This window comes from Larus michahellis, chromosome Z (genome assembly GCF_964199755.1).
Source record: "Larus michahellis chromosome Z, bLarMic1.1, whole genome shotgun sequence".
NCBI lineage: Eukaryota > Metazoa > Chordata > Aves > Charadriiformes > Laridae > Larus > Larus michahellis.
The window spans coordinates 82519655-82534893 of record NC_133930.1 but is presented as its reverse complement, the minus strand read 5'-3'; the positions used below and the strand labels follow the sequence as shown (position 1 = coordinate 82534893).

At 38.3% G+C, this 15239-nt stretch overlaps 1 long non-coding RNA gene across 4 annotated transcripts in view; it reads left to right on the top strand.

The window, feature by feature from the left end:
• The window catches only part of LOC141735946 (uncharacterized), a 127938-nt gene that overhangs the window by 89506 nt on the left and 23193 nt on the right, over window positions 1-15239 (top strand). For 2 of the 4 annotated variants that reach the window (XR_012584867.1, XR_012584866.1), the window contains one exon: window positions 6690-7457. The exons of the other annotated variants lie outside the window; for them this stretch is intronic. This is a non-coding gene — a long non-coding RNA (uncharacterized LOC141735946). The remainder of the gene's footprint in view (window positions 1-6689; window positions 7458-15239) is intronic. 4 annotated transcript variants of the gene reach the window in all.

The window sequence follows — 15239 nt, the reverse complement described above, 5'->3', positions numbered from 1 at the left end:
CTTCTCAGAAAGGAATCTCCTCCCAAGCATAGTATGTATTATTCCTCCAAACTCTTAAAGCAAACAGTTCTTTACAAAGAAAAGGAGCACTTTGTACCCTTTAGGAAATAAGGAAGCAAAGGTGTCATCCATTACGGGTAGAGTCAGCACATGTTGCTTCTTGTCTCAACATCATGCAAAACAAAGCCCAGTAAAGAAAGGGGGAGGATGATGTGGGTAAACACTGATGGGAGCTATTGTAGCAGGAAATCTGCGTGTATTGTGGTGGTGGAGGAGAAAAGACTCAGAAAGGACATGGAGAAGCTATGGATTATCACAGTTGATGATAGGAAGGAAGATAAAGCAGATGGCTACTGGAGATATCAAAAATAATCAGTAGGATTAGCATATAAAGGTGTCCTTCCTTCACCAGTTTACAGGAGGCAATCCATTCGAATTTTCACATTGCAAAATGGTTCTAAAAATCTTCAAGAGAAGCACTGGAAAATTGAAGCGGACCCAATTTGGGGCCAACAAGGTGATCAGAGTGCTGGGGAACCTGATGTATTGAGAAAAGCTGAAAGAATTGTGTTTTTTTCGGCCTGGGGATGATAAGGCCCAGGAGATCAAAGTAATCTTGTATCTAAAAGGTTGTTATAGAGTAGAAGCTGTCCTCGCTTCACAATGATGCATGGTGACAGCACAAGAGGCAAGGGGCACAAGGTGCTTCAGGGGAAATGCTGTCTGGATAGAAGAAAAACTTCACTAAGAGCACTCTCAAATACTGGAGCCATTTGCCTGGGGAAGTGGTAGAGCCTACCTTGCTGGAAATATTCATGTCTTCGCTTGACAAGGCCCTGGATAACCTAATCCGAGGCCCAGAAGGTTGGATCAGATGATCTCTAGAAGTGCCTTCCAACCTAGACTTCTCTGTGATTCTGTGACTCCTACTAGAACTGACTTTAGCATGTGGTTAAAATCCTACAATAAGGCTAATTTTAAAGGTTTTGTTAAAAATTAACATCCATTTAAAATATCAAAATAAAACCATATATTTTTAAATTACATCCCAAGGGTAAGCTGTTTGGGAGTTCTAAAAAAATTGAGGGTTCCAGGCCAATGTTCTCGGTTCTTTAGTCAGACATTCTCCACTCTCACCCCAAATCTCTCTGCCTTGTACATAGCTCTGTCAACTTATCTACTTGTCAAGCAAGACTAAGATACTGTGTGAGCTTCAGTTACTGTAAATAAGTTACTTTAATGAAAACATTTATTGCAAAAGTAGTCAGAAAACATAATTTCGTAAAAACTGAATTTTAATTGTTTTGATTATATTCCACTGTGATTGGTGTCACTACACATCTTTTATTGTATCTCCCCTTTGATTTTAACTGCTCACACCCCCTCTATTTGTATTTCAAGTCACACAATCTCTCCTGTGGTAGTTTTAATCATCAAATCAGCTAACACTTTGCTGTCTCTCATTTCCTATTCCTTTTCTTATCATTTATCTTAAAATAGTTCATCTTTTCCCACATCTTACTGCAGTGATGTGCTTTGAAGTCATCTCTACTTGGACCTGATCCTTCTCTATGATCTTTCACACCAAATCCCTTTTCTCTGTTGACCTCCACCCCTAGTTTGTGCCCTTTCCAAGACTTACAAGTTGGCAGTGTCTCTCATTTCTGCAGTGCATTCTGCACTTTACTTCTGACAGTGTTACTTCTGCTGGGATTATTGTCTACAGCTATGTTTTTTTAATAATGTAAACTCTTGATCTTTCTTTTCATAATTAGTATTTGCCTCCTGTAAGAATACAAACACTACTTTATCTTCCATCTCTGAAGTCTCATGTTCTTAAGCTCTTTTGCCATAGAATTAAGAAGGCCATGTACCAAGCGATTTCCCTCTTCTATATAAGCTTTCCAATGTTATATTTGTTATATTTGTAAAATAACTGTGCTTCTGTTCTCTGTTCAAGTGCTTATTTTACAGTCTTTTCTACTTTTTCTGCAGCTTCACCTCTCTCTTTTCTTGACTCCACTGGAGGACTCAACAAGTTCTTCTCTCCCCTTCCTTTTCCATCGTGCCTAGTCATGTTCTTCCCTATTTCTATGCTCTTATCTCCTTTCCTAACACCTTTGCTCTAGTAAAACCTGATGGTTTTGTGCCCTTATCCTGCTCTCATCTTCAGGCACATGATGTGCTCTCAATGGAGAAGAGGCTGCGCAGCAGTTGCTGGAGAAGATGAACCACTTCAGGAGGACTGTCTGAGCTTTTGACGGCAACTCCTCCTGCTCCTCTCCTGGACAGGATTCTCACTTTGGTACAGAACGCTTCAATGTCTGATCACCTTTAGTCTCTCTGGGATGAACTTCTCTGGCAAGCTGGCTGTTTACTCAAGAAAAATTGAAGAAGAAAATAAGAAATAAAAAGACACCCAAACGCTAATGGTCTGTCTCTCTCCTCTCCTGGAGCAGGCTTTCTGTCTCCAGCCCATTTTCCTACATTCTTGAGTAGTGCTGATTTACCACCAGGACACTCTTTCAACGCCACACTTTTGAATGGCACTTCCCGTTTCAGCTTTTCGTCGAACAAAACAATTGGGTCTGAGCTCCGCAACTGCAGCAAATGCAAATTTTGAATAAGAGTTGAGGCAACCCTGTCACACCCTCAATTACAAACTGTCTGAGGGCTCAAATAGCTTTTGATATAACTTAGATCAGCCTGAAGATGATCTCAGTGACCTCTATGTTTCCCATGGAAACCACCGCACTGGGTAATGATCAGGGCAATAATTACATATTTTGCCCTGCCTTACCTGCCTGGTCACTATCCCTCCCTAGGCAACCACTCCTTCAACAAGAAATGGCAAATGGTAGTGTAGAGCATAAAATCACTGTAGCCAGGCTTGTAACACATGCCTCTTAGATTAATATTTTTTCTCAGTTTTGAGCACGTTGCCGTAAATACAAGTAATAAGAACGTGAGCTTATTCTTTCAGCATCCCACCAGAACAAAGGTGTAACTCATGTTTACATATGAGTCTCAGCTTTTTCACATCAGCTGACTTTGGCAGGTGCTGAGGACAGAAAGTACATCTGTAAAAAAGTCCTGGATCCAGCTCAGGACTCACCTGGGCATTAGGGCTTCCTCATGCAAGGAAGAGGAGAAGGAATGAAAGATGCTAGCCTACTGGGCATCTTTCTCTTTGAGAAGGGAAGAAGGAATTGTGAAAAGTGAGGATAGTGTAGGTAAAAAAACTGTTGTATTTACCCAGCCTGATGAGGATGACAACATGACAACATCCCTTCAGAGGGCAGGCTGGACAAGATCAGCTTTTGACTTCAGTGATCCATCCATGAAATATCACAAGCAATACCCCTGGAAAAGCGATTAAAGAAACTTGGGTCATGACAAATATAAAACATAAATAAATGTACTACTAAAGAAAATAAGAGATATTCTAGATCTCTGTTCATGGATGAGATATCTTTGACTCAAGGAGGAATTTGATTTAGGGACTGGAGATGCATGAAGACCTGTTTTTCTGCCTTTACATATTTTTTGTTTCCTTACTTAGAACTGACAGCATGGTTATTGACCTACAATGTACAAAAAATAATCCTTTCTATTAACGGTATCAATAACAATAAAATTATAGCATACTGATGTGGAAAATGGCACAAAAATGGGAATAAATTTGGCATGGGGGAAGGTAGTTATTTTTGTCTTCTCCTGTGGAAATTGCAAAGTACGTGTCTTTTTAAGATGGACTAAAATGAAAAGCAGGGAGGGGGTCCAGTTATATTAGAAAATCCAGATGAATTGCGACTTCTCTTTTTCTGAAAAGCTGAGGTGATCTTCTTTTTGAGCCAGGTTGGCTCAAACAGTGAGAGAAATAAGGGAATTACTGTGCAACGGCCATCATGTGACCAGCCTTTACTATTTGTCTCAATGAACGGGGTATGAACTTGAAATACACAGAATGGCATGATAGAGGGATAAAACAAGCCTAAAGAAAAACAGACAGCAAAAAGCTTTTAAGGATCACAAACAAAACTTGCACAAATCTGTTAAGTGCTCATTCACAGATGCGATTCAAGACATGTGGCAGTCTAAATTGGGATAAGATTGGACAAAAGGTTGTGGAAGTGAAATGCTCCCTGCAAAGTTTCTGTCTTTAATTTGTGTGCATTTTCTGCCCTTTAACTGAAAAATAAATCTAGAAGTTGTGCCTGAGCCACCTTTGCTTCTTGGTGTGAAAAACTTGTGCTCTGATGCAGGGACATTAGTTGCTTGGGTTTTGGCAGCTCCAGGAAAAAAATTCTGTGAAACACTGGGAATAATATAAAAATGGAGCATCACTGTCATGCTATCAAAAAGAAATGAAACTTTCAATATGTAGGTAATAATACTACAATCTACAAAGGTGCTATAATATACTACGTCCAAGACAATGTGCTATAAACCCACTATTTTTTCTAAACAAAGAATCTTTGAAAAGAGAAACTTTCATCAGAAGTCTTGGTAAACTTACACCAATGAACTTAATAAAATTGGACCTGCTGCTACTCTTAAATCTCATAAAACTGCCTACTTTTTGACTTTTCCTGTGTTGGTTCATGTTTCCCCATGGAAATATACCAAAGTCAAAAATAGAAAAATCTTGAAATCTTTTTCATGCTTTTGATAAAATACTTTCTTCAAATAATGTTTAACTTGCCATAACTCTTCAAACCACGTAGAACAGAGTATTTTTAACTTATCTTCTTTCTCCATCCTCCAAACAGTTGTTAAAATAAAAAGAAAGCAATTGAAGTGCCACCTACATGGTAGACAACTCAATTTGTTGTTTTGCTGCAAGGTAATCTATACATGCCAGGGCATACAGTGACGTCTCCGCACCTCTTATAGCAAAATTGCCTCAAGGTGAAATTTTTAGTTGCAAAATTTAAAGTTTCATTTCCCTTTTGATGGAATATTAAACTTTTAAAAACAAAGTTAACCGTTAATTCGATATGTATCGCAGCTTTTTTTTCTTGATACAATAGCATTTTTCTATCATGTAAAATACACAGAAACTACAAATTTCCTTTCTATTCAAAACAGCTTTTCACTGAAGTTCATGTGAATAGACTAATCTTAGCAATTCTTATAATCTTACAAATTCTACAAGTTTTTTCTGCTTATCCCATTTCATAAGAATTGAAAAAGTATTTAGATTAAAGGTGTTATGAGTGATCACACACACTACAAAGCAATTTATTTTCTAATCTTTTTGGTCAGATGTTATTTTCAGATGGTTGAGATTGGGTCCAATTCTCTGTCGAACTGAAAAAGGATTGGTATTCTGTCATAAATGAAAGCGGTATTTAACAGAAGAAAGATTTTTCTTTAGCTAGTTAAAAATGTCTCAGGGGGATAACTTTGCTAATTATATGAAACGTATTTTTGTTATTCCTTCCTCTCCTTATTCTCAATTTGTCTGCTGTTCTTTATTTTTCCAAATGTTTACTGTTCTGTAGATTTTTATAAAGGGAAGGCGGGGGGGGGAAGCGATTAGACCATGTCTGTGTTGAGAACTAGCTTCAATACTCTTTATTGTTAGGAATGTAACCAGATGCTTAACTAAAATATTTGATCCTCTGTGTTTCAGTCAAAAGCTCCTTTTTAAATCATAGATAAAGCAAGGTCAGAGGAAAGGCATTCCCTTGCTTTATGAACTGAGGAAGCAATCTGGGTGTGTGTTTTGGAGATATCTAACTCCCCACATAGGAATAAATCTAAATCTGGGGCTAGTTTCAGGTTCAATATCTTTCACTGAAAGTTGGACCTCCTGAAATCCAATGCAAGGTAGAACTCACAAATGGGGATTCTGTTTTGTGAGCGTGTAATTGCACTAGTCAGTTCAGTCCTAAGCCCTTATGTATCCCCTTACCCTCCTTTACGTTGTACAGCATTGCCGTGGTCGACTAGCAGAATTTTATGGAGACCTAAACATTGTTTGCATAAGCTTACGTGTGTACAAATTGGATTCATGGCACTTTGTATGAATTACATCAATCAAGATGGAATTAGAGAAATCTTTATTTGTTGTATTATAGCCGGAAATCTGAAGGTAAATGATACTAACAGTGTAGCAACAACTTAGTTTACATGCTACTTGGGAGGTACAATGGTTGTTTTGTTGAGTGCTTGCTTTTATGCTTAATCTCTGTTACAGAGTGTTATAAACATGGTGAAATGAATTAAATTGTTTTTCTGCTCCATTTTTTTCAAGCAAAATGAGATCACTTGTTATTATAATTGTCCTCCCTGATACTGATAAAATTCCAAAGTATACATGCTATATTGTATGTATCTTATATGCTCTATGTGAGGCAGTTACATGTGATATGTGCATATATTATTCTGTCTCCTCTTTGACCTGCCTTAAACCATGATCCAAATCCCAGCAAAATAAATGAAAATATTTTTAATGATTTCATTAAGTTTCAGAACCTGTCTAAGGCATCATAAGCACCATGTGTTCCTTCACCACCAGTACATTTAGTTTTTCTGCTTTCCTTTTTTTTATTTTTTTTTCCTGCTTGGCAGCTTAAAGTCTTTGCTGTTCTGCTTGCATAAGCTTCACAGATTGTGCAGCAGGGCAGCAGAATGAATGGTCAGACTCCTTTGACCCACACACTGTCAATCTCAACTTTCAGATCATATCTACCGTCAGCACTGGAAAGGAAATATTCATAAAAGCACTTATCCTTATGCAATACCCAGCCAGAATGCTGCCAGGGGGCAGGAGATACTTCTTTCCTAGAAGGTCATGTTGCTTCTGGACATGAAAACCTGAAAAGTTTTGGATTGCCTACCCAAATTTTTCTGGACACTGCTGCTCTCAAGTTTCTAAAATTCTCTTGAAGATCTCTGAGAACAACATGGATGTGATCAGCCAGCTCTAACTACAGGAGAAATGGGGTAGGAAGCTGATGGAGCAACAAACAGCCACCACCCCTGCTTCGTTTTCTTGTGTCAATGTCTTGGAAAGCCAGAACGTCCACTGCTTCTGTGATGGAGGGTCTGGTCCTTGAGGACTATCAGTACTGGGGCTGAGGAGACAAACATCACAGTCCCTTTTACCTTCTCTGAAGAGCAATCTCAGCCCTTTCAAAGCTCTCTGATGAGCTATGCTGCGACTACATGCTCTCCTTTGATCTGGTACTGTCACTGGGTGATGAAGTTTGGTTCTGTCCACATGACAGAAACCTAGACCTAATTTTGTGTGTGAAAGAGGTCGGTCATGGAGACTGCTCGTGGTTGGTCCTGGATAGTTCTCCTCATCTACAGCACTACCATGGCCAGTGTACTGCAAGTCTGTGCCTCAGGCCAGGCCACCAGGCAGAGGAGGTCCAGTCCTATGGGTCTTCACATTTAATTCTTAAGGAAAAGTCAGTACCGTCCTGTCCCTGGAGGCTATAAAGGTATCACTGTCTTCTGCTGTTTTATCCATAACATTGTGTATATAAAAGTGCTTTGAAATATGTAAATCTAGTTTGAAATGTTGGATTTTCCCCTTTTTTTTTCCCTAACAATGTCTTTGAGGGGTTTCTGAAAGAATTAGGATGAATGTTCCAGATTGGTAGTTTTGGTTGGATTTTTGTTGGTTTGTTTTGTGGTGTTTCTCTTTTTTTCCCCTGGAAGTGGGAGGTGTCTCAAACCAAGGACATGCTTTTAAAACTGGGTCTTCTTTTAGAAGCTGGGGAAGTTTTTTCTTGAAAATTCACAGCAAAATCTGAAAATCCTCCTGTAGTCTATGGGAAATTGTGAGGAGAGAAAAATATATCAAGAATGTTAGTGGATACCTTGAAAACCAGGAATCAGCTTCCTCTGAATCTCCTGAGATCACTATTTTTTAAAGACTATTTTTGAATAAAAAATGTAACTTCAATTATTTTCTAAAAGTTTAAGTCATTTGATTGTATCCAGGTCACATTATCCAGCTTTTTCTTGCAGCCGTAAAGACTAGAAACTCTAAATTTTTAAAACTAAAAACAGGGAGCCCTTTTCCGGTCGTTTCCAGATTTCTTTTTTTCACATAATCACTTGGTTTCCAGGAATGCACTTCTCTCAATAGTGCCTGAAATATTGCCCAACTCCAGACAAATCATGGGAGTCAGACACAACACAAACTAGGCTCTTAGTCAAAATCTATATGGATATGATCAATATGGATGGATTACACAATGTAGCCTTCGGCTAAACCACAGATCAAGTGCTGCACAGAGATCACCTTGCGTTCCCTGGCCGTGTACAGAGAAGGGGATAATTCCTACTCCCCTGGGATAATTGCGCTTACAGTAGTGTCACGTTACGGCAGGCTGTTGGTATCGGTTGGCCACACAGAAGAAAACAATAAGGTCCATTTAACTCCAGATGCAGTCCAGAAGTTCTGGGGAATGCATGTCATCCCCATCCCCAGCACGCCTGCATCTCCTCTCACTTCAGGAAGCAGATTTTCCATTCCCATTGAACTCACGCAGCAAAGCCGTATCACTACACAGGGAAGGAAAGAAATCTCTGAAATACAATCCCACGAGATGAGGGGCATTTCGGCCAGAGAATGGGGAGAAAAGTGGAGTATGAAACAGGAAATTTGAAATAGTTGTGGGTTTTCTTGGAAAGAAATTATTATCACTTTTCCCCACAAGTATATAAAATAACTTTTAAATTATTTTTTCCGATACCACCTAAAGGGAGTAGGGCATCCCCACAAAATGCCAGGGATCAGCAGAGCTTTTCTGGAGAAATATATTTTTTTCAGGGTCCTTTGTTAGGTTTCTGATGACAGGCTTGTTTGGCTTAAATACACAAAATAGCAGAGGTGGCAAGATAATTTGCTATCTTAATTTGATATCATGCACACACCAGATGCATAAGGAATGGATTTGAAAGGCAAATAAAATACAACTGCAAAAAGTTTAGCACACCAAATCTGACAGGTGCCCATGTGATAGAGGTGTATTGCCAGGGCAGACTTAGCAGCTCCATTTCTAGATTGCGTGTGGTAGAAAACCCTAATTATTTTTTTTTCAGAAAGACAAAATCTAGATTGCCTATAGCAAATGTGTGCCCAAGTTTTAAAAGCTGCTTACAGCAGAAGAAAAGAAGCACTCAGTTTTTTCCAGAGAATTCCTTCTGTCAGTTAATCATGACTATTGGATAGTGAACAGCAGAACTGAAGTTTCCACTGAAAAGGCAGGTTCAATTTCAGAAGGATTTTTTAAAGAAAAACAAGCAATTTTATAAATATATGAAGAACTGAAATTATATGGTTTTCTGACAACACTTTAAGCGCTGAAGAAATAAGACTGAAAAGATAAACACACTCTCTTTGAAACTTCTTAATTCCCTTTTTTTGCCATTTTTGGTCATTCCACCTTGTTTGTTTCTCCTGATTCCTTCATCATGGAGGAGGGTAGTAAAAAGGGTGAAAGTGTGAGGAGGCTCCTTTTCTTTTTTTTCCTGCATGCGTCCGATGTGTTTTCCTTTCACTGTATGCCATAGCTCTCCTTTCTCAGTGGCTGAAAACTCTAGACAGTGGGGGCAAGACATGCCACAGAGTTGTTGTTGGAAAGGATTTTCTCCATCTACCTTTCTGGTCCCTCCACAGTTCCTGCACATTTTGGTCTGAGCTCCAGATCTGTTACATTATATGTCATTATATGGGAACTAAGAAATGCAATTAAATGAAAATAAGAAATTTATTTATTTTTTCCATCCAAAATTTGCAACTGAGTTGTATATTCTACAATGAGAAAAGCATACACATTGTACCTATGGGAAAAATAAGAGCAAATCAAGATGAATAGAGTAAAACTACATTATTTTCCCCTCTTTCCTTCCTTCCTTCCTTTGCCTTTCTCCAGTGTCTGGAAACCACTTGGATTAGAAAATTATAGCTAGATAAAAAATGACCTCCGTAAATATTTTAATAGCCATAGATACAGTGTCACAGTCAGGGATTACATTATACCAACCATTCTTACAGCAAGTTTTTTTGCAGCTTGTTATATATTGGCTTTCCTGGAAGCATCCAGGCTTTCTGCCAGCAGAGACCAAATGAAGCTATCTATGTAGTATGCCTTAGGTTAGCCTAGATTGAAACCACCCTCCTGCATCCCAGTGTCTCTTATTTGGACAACTGGACTCATGAAGTTTAGATCACCGTGTGGTTTACTGGACTCCATGAGCAAACAGTGGAAAAAAAGATGTCTATTTTAATGGCTTAACAGTGTGTAATCCACCCTTCTGCCTTTCCATTGCCACCCATGAACAAGAACAGAGGAGTGGATCTATACTATTTATCAAACAGAAGTAATGAAACTCAGGTATGAATAGAATGCAGGAAATATCATAAACTTCAGCTTCAGAAAGAGACGACTTGGAAAAAAAAAAGGTTTTGGTTTTCTTCCTCAAAATTGGCCTTTACAATGTAAAAGTACATACTGATATTCTGTTGAATACATTTTGTATACCAAATTTGTCATAACAGCACTATATAAGGAGTGAGGTTCTACAATAACTTTAATGTAATGCTGACTTTGCTACTTAATTATGGCCTTTTCAGTGAACAGTATTAATTACACATTGCAGCGCCTCTCTGCTTCCTCCCAGGATAAGATCCGCAGCTACATGACATTTAAGTGGGGAATATCATCATTGGTTTTGGCAGAGGGGAGAGTTACTTGATGATGTGACAGCATAGATGTGTTTGCCAAAAGCTTTTCATGTTATAAATAGCAAGTATGGAGACATCTTGTACAGAAATGTTATCTGTATCGAGTAAATACAAATAAATAAGGACTTTGCTGAGGAGTGACCTGGCAGATACTTCTGCTGTCGTAAGATGCACCTTGCATGGCACTATGTTCCATTTATTTGAGGAATAAATGGAACGTATCTCCTCCTAGGACACATGTGTACTTCAACAGCAGTAACAGCTGCTGAGCAAAAGATGATAAGCTCAGAAATCATCAAGGGGGAGTCTGGTTTTGCTTTTGAGAAAAAATAAAGAACCATCCTCAAGGAAACACAGTAAAGCACCTTATAAGAGTAATCAGTGAACTAAATTAAACACACTTGAAAATATAATCCTGTTTCACCTATAGTAACTAAAAAAAGAAGGAATCTTAACTTTCCATATGAATGTGCTATATATACACATTTTTATTAGCTCGTCTCCAAGAACAAGACTCTAATAATTGGTTGAAAAGTAATCTATCACTATTTATAGTAAGAGCAGTTGCCAAGCAGTAGCTGATAGTCAGCCTCAGTCTTTGCTAAGTTGTACTATCTTTATTCCCACAGCTGCAGTGCACGCACAAAAAGAAAATGAAGCTGTCATTATTTTCCTGTGCCATGCTCTTCCTCCAGGCCATGTCAGGTCTGCAAGGGGATTTTGAGTCCCACCAAACTGTTCTCTTGGAGGCAACACCATCACAGTGAGCTATGGCAGTTGCATACCACAAGCCCTTCCATTGGAGCCAAGTTTCAGAAGACCACTTTAGAGTCAAAAACTGCTCTGGGCCATGGTAGGGAAAGGGGACTGATCCTGAATTGACCTGAATTGTTGTGGTGGGATGGATCTACCCCTTAGGGTCAGGCTCCTGAGCCTAAATTGAGGTTTGTATCTCAGGCAGGTGTCACGTGTCCATTCTCTTCTGAAAGCAGATGGCACAGGAAGAATTTGGTTGCTCCTGTAGGTTGCTTCAATGCTCAGATAATAGCCCAAACAAACAGTAAACATCCTCAGTCCCCCAACACTCTAGTAACAGCTTTGGATTTAAGTTTATTAAAAGAAAAAAGGCAAACACACATAATTGTGTTCTTTTTCTTCTGGTTTCTGAGCCCTGAGGGTCGAACTCAATTAGAATATTTTGATGAGGTCCAGTTTTTTTTTTCTGGAACATGAAGAATTCCTCCCTCCCCACATACCCAAAGTGCAAAGATTACAATAAAATCAGGAGCTGGTAATAAGCTGAGTCATATGCACTCAAACCAAGCGGCACACACATGCACACACAAAATAGGAAGTCTAAGAGGAATCCATGTATTGTGAAAAAAAAGAAAGGGGCAGAGGTTTTGGGGTTGATTGTTGGTGGATGCTGGAAAAAAAAATGCATAGGGCATTAGGTTCAGATGTGAATCAATGCATGTAGCACTACAATGTCTTTGTTCTGTAGTCAATGGAAAGAGTTAAATGTCTTTGGGGTTGATTTAAAGTATCTAAATTAAACTCCTAAAGTCAAACTGTGTGCATACTCCCGAGAAGAAATGGAGGGAAGTGACTTAAGGTTGTTTAAGTTTTCACTAGGAGACTCTGAGCTACTCATTTTGCCAGTAATTTATAAACATTACACAGATTATTTTATATTCTGTTAGTGAAATACTGACAAGGAGAGTTTAACAAAGGAAAAGGCAATATTAGCAGTCTAGAATCATGAGTCTGGCCCTTCCATATTTGACCTTCATGAATAGAATACAACTTGTTTTGTTTTTTTAATTTGAAAGTATGACAAAGATCTTAGCTCACAAAATTAAAGGCAAACACAACCAATCTAAGAAGGCTGAGCTATCGTTCAGGTAGCATCTTCAGATGTTACAGGGCAGTGGGGGAGATGGCAACAGTGGTCACATTTCAAGGAGAATGATTTCTCCTGGGGAGACCTGGAGATTCAGCATTTCTCATTTTCCAATCTAACATACTCCCTTTCATTTCTTCTGTCATGCGTAGCATTCAGACTGTGTCTGAAGTCAGCCAAAAACTTTGTTATTTTCATGAGGCGCTTGAGCTATAAAACCTGTATTCATTTGAATGAATCTCTAAGGTCATCAACACCCATGTCTCTCTCTCGTGTCTTTTTCCTTTTTTTCTATTTTACAGTGAGTGGGAACTCTCACCTCCAAGTTAACTTGCTCTAAGTTTATCATCTTTTGTAATTAACACCCAGAACCTGCACTTTTTTTTAAGCAATAAGAAGAAAGGTGTGGTGGTTGCAGTCCATTAACAGTCTCTCGGTTAACTTTGCTCTCAATTTATTTGCTTTTAATTGAGACCTTATTTATGGTGAAACCACTGCTTCTGAGGACAGAGTATTGCTAGAAAAACACAGATGACTGCCTGGTTTTCATATACATTAGTAAATTATGGAAGATTGAATATCTCATGGAGCTGACACATATGGAATTAATCCTGAAGCTACCTCATATTCACTGTTTCAGGCTCAAGATAGTATATTAAGACATCGCTTTTGAAAGACAGTCCCAACGGCAAACAAAAATGGGGCTCAAACATTAAGTGGCAAACAAGATTTGAGATAGAGGTTACCTGCTGTATTTGTAAATAAAATGCAAACTCAGGTGGATGACTTGCATACTTGCAGATAATGTGCTAATTACATGAAGCAGGAGGTTGAAAGCCCAGAAGTGAAAGCTCAGAACTCTGGACAGGGTGTAATTGTATGTAAATAGATAACACGAAATTACAAGGGGAAAAAAAAATACGAAAAACTGAAGTTATTAAGTCCATTTTACATAGTTAAATGGAAAAATTGAATTTTCAGCATTCCATGGTGTTATGCAACAGCCATTAGAAGTTTTAACTAAGATTTAATGATTTTAAAAATATTTCTTGCATGTTCTACTTTATTTTTACCTAACAATTAGGGTTGATTTCTGACCAGTTCCAGAAAACAATTATTGTCCATGGCATTTCTATCACTAGCTACTGCTCTTACTGTAAGCACTACTGTTAATGCTTACCTCTTAATAAAATTAAAAGTTTCATTGTCCACTTAAAAATCCATTTATAACTTGACTTGTAAAAGTGAAAATAGAAAAACAGACTGTAAAAATATGTAAGTCCTTTACGACTTGCCATGGGCGACACAAAGCAGATTCCTCAGCAGCATATCAACAGTTCTGCTAAAAATTAGAGATGATCATTCCCCGTCCCCAAAGATAAAGCATGTAATAATAAATAACCCTACTTTAGATCTCAGTGTGATGGACAAAAGAAAGATTTAATCATTGCAAGTTGGTTGCTGGCCCAGAATCAGTGATTTTGACTTGATTGCATTCAGTATTAGTAAAAGGAGAAAAGGCTCAAGTAGTAACATGGCATATACTTCATGCTTTCAAATTGGAGGTCTCATGGGCAGAAAAAATGTAAAGATATGCTGGAGATGAATGTTTAGAATTAAAGGTGTGAATGAAAATGTAGTGCTCTATAAGACGAATTTAGAAGACAGCCAAAAATTGTGATTCCTCAAGAAAAACAGGCAACAATATTTTTTGGCCACTAAGCAGAAAAGTGAAGGCAGCATACAAAAACTAAAAAAAAAATAAATTTTAAAAATATGTTATAGTGGGGTAACAAAGAAAATGAGTTGCAAAAGTATGAAAGAGAATTTTTGTGTAGGTAACTGAAAAGTTTAAGACACCAGAAAGAGATTTATGGTATCTGTACAGAAATAAAGAAACAGATAAAAGGATCTGAAAAAGATGGAGACAAATCTACAAATTAAAAAAATAAAATACACTGGGAACAAAACAAGCCCTACAAACATTGAGATTCTATAAACAAATAGTTGTGATAAACCTATTGGTAGGTAGGCAACCCAGAAACAGTCAAAATTATTTCAGTTCTCCATTTGGAAACAATAAGGACATTCTTACTGCATAAGAATATCCTTTAATGAGGTTAATAAGTACTTTCTAGTCAATTAATAGACATTAAGCAACATCTGCCAGTCGGTCTGAATAAGTTTTACCCAAGAGTCCTAAAAGACTTGGCTGGGGAGAGCACTCATTCACTGATGTTAATTTTTAATAAACCTTGAAATAGCAGGGAAATGCCAGAAGACCGGGATAACGCTGCTGTGCCAATATTCAGAAAGGGCAAGTGGTCCTACCCAGGTAACTTGAGCCGGTCAGAAAAACAGCTGCTTTGGGAATCGGTTGATAGGTAATTAAAGGACAACTCACAGGTGATCACGGTAAATAACTTTTGTCAAACAGACCTAACTTCTGAATAAAACTGCTACTATTACACTGCATAAAACAAAAGCTATTCTGCCCCCACCAACCCCGGACCAATACATGACAAACGGGTTTAGAATGGGCTAATGGGTGGTTCTACAAACAGGAATGTGAAAAACGGGATTTTCTGCTGGGAACTGCAGGGAAGAGGAGCACCGCTAGTG